This window comes from Dromiciops gliroides, chromosome 6 (assembly GCF_019393635.1).
Source record: "Dromiciops gliroides isolate mDroGli1 chromosome 6, mDroGli1.pri, whole genome shotgun sequence".
NCBI lineage: Eukaryota > Metazoa > Chordata > Mammalia > Microbiotheria > Microbiotheriidae > Dromiciops > Dromiciops gliroides.
In genome coordinates this window covers 104,831,378-104,833,540 of record NC_057866.1, presented here as the reverse complement: position 1 = coordinate 104,833,540, position 2,163 = coordinate 104,831,378, and the positions used below count along the sequence as shown (strand labels likewise).

At 40.1% G+C, this 2,163-nt stretch overlaps 1 pseudogene; it reads right to left on the bottom strand.

The window, feature by feature from the left end:
- Positions 1-1,166: 1,166 nt before the first annotated feature.
- LOC122730639 lies at positions 1,167-1,754 on the bottom strand (annotated as a pseudogene).
- Positions 1,755-2,163: the final 409 nt, after the last annotated feature.

Here is a 2,163-nt window from a genome sequence, read left to right as displayed (position 1 = left end):
TTTCAGCCATTTTGATAGATGATCAGGATAAAAAGACTGAAACAATCTCTGTTCTCATGCAATTTAAATGAGGACTATAAAATACAATTAAGAAATTATTGATAACTTCAGAGAGAATAGTTCCAGTGTGAATGATGGGGGTCAAATATCAGATTGTAATAAGTTAAGAAGTGGGGGGGAAGGAGAACTAGTTTCAAAAAGAGCTTGGCTGAGAAAGGGAAAAGATATTTTAAGATAACTTGAAAGGATTCAGGGGTAAAATGAAAGTTTTTAAATGATGGGACAAATCTGGGTCTATTTGTGGGCAGAAAAAAAGAAGACTTTAGATAAAGGGAATTTTAATTGGGGAAAGCTTCAGGATGACATAGTATGTGTGGGATCAGTGGAACAAGTAGAGGGGTTGGCCATGAAGAAAAGGACTATCTCTTTTTCAGAGACTGCAGCAAAGAACAGCAGGGGATAATCTTGAGGAGTTTTGAATTGTAGAATGGGAAAGAAAAGGGAGCCCATGGGGACAGACTTTCTCTTGTCATACAGAAGATACAAAGTTCTCTCTTGAGAGGAAAGGATGAGGTAGGAGGTGTTGAGAAACTGACTCAGCAAGATACGAATTTTTATTTGATTCAAGCATTCTTTTTTTCTTGTAGTCACAAAGAAAGATTTAACCATAGATACACAGAGTATCATAGTTAATTTTTTTTACAGTGAACTGAACAGTATCTAAATATTTTATATTTTCTCTTGATGAACTTAGAAGAGAAGAAAAATGAGTTTATCATTGGGAATAATAAGAACATTACAGGAAAAAATTACGATAATTTCTTTTATTTCAAACTTAATAAGTATACAACAAATGAGAAAAACATTTAAAGATAGTTAAAAAAAAGAAAATATAATAGGTATATATATGTCTATATGTACATGTATATATATAAAGTTTAACAGGGTAGACACAGTTTTTGTTTTAAAACAAAACCAAATTTATTTATACATTAATGTTGAGGGCTGGACTAGAGTTTAAGAAAAAAGGAAAACAATATGATACAGTCCTGTAAAGAAGAGAGAAGACAGGTTATGAGTAAGGGGAAAAGATGCACGCACACACACACACACACACACACACACACACGAACAAGATGAAGGGAAGATAGGTTGGGCAGCTGGAGTCAGGGCTCCTGGCTAGTCACCTGCTTCATGTAGGTTTCCAGCAGGTACTTTTTTTTTTTTTTTTAGTGAGGCAATTGGGGTTAAGTGACTTGCCCAGGGTCACACAGCTAGTAAGTGTTAAGTGTCTGAGGCCATATTTGAACTCGGGTACTCCTGACTCCAGGGCTGGTGCTCTATCCACTGCGCCATCTAGCTGCCCCCCAGCAGGTACTTTTTAAAGGCTGTGGGGTTTGTCCAAAGTTCAGCAGCATGTGTTCAATGGGCTGTCAATGTTGGGTTCTCCCAGCAGGCTCTGGATAGATAGTAGAATGGTCCTGACATCATACAGAGCTGACCACTTGTCCTTGAGGATGTCCAAAGAGGTATTGCCTTGGGTATCCACATTAGGATGGTAACAAGGTGTGACAAATTTCACAGTGGGAGCATTATATGGGTAGCCACTGGGGAACTCCAGGGAGAACTTGTACCTCAGGTCTTCATATACTGTCCCAGCAGCTCCATGGATGGTCCCAACCCATTTGAAGAGATTGTCAGACAACTCCTGGGAAAGCAGAAATTCCTTTGTCTCCAGACATCATTAGGGTCATCAGTTCCTGATGTAACTCTCTGGCACAGATCTGCGGGCTGCACCCACCCCAGGCTCGGCGTCCTTATGGGACGCTGTGGCAGTGCTGCAGCAGCTGGCTCGCAAGTTCGGCGAGGCCATGGGGGACCGAGGTAAAGCAAGAAAAACTCCAGGTGGGCAACTGCCAGGTCACAGTTTTTTAATTTGCATCTTCATCTTTACTTTCCTTTTTCTTTCGTGAATTTTAAAAATTGTTTATTTGCTGCTCTTCCCCCCTTCCTTTTCTACCATTTCCCAGTAAGCTGCTTCTCCCCATACACATTGGAAGCCCTCCTTGCAACAGATATCTATAGTCAAAGAAAAATCAACAAATTGGCCATATCTGAGAAAGCATGTCTATTCTGTACCTCCCAGTCCATTACTTCTCTGCC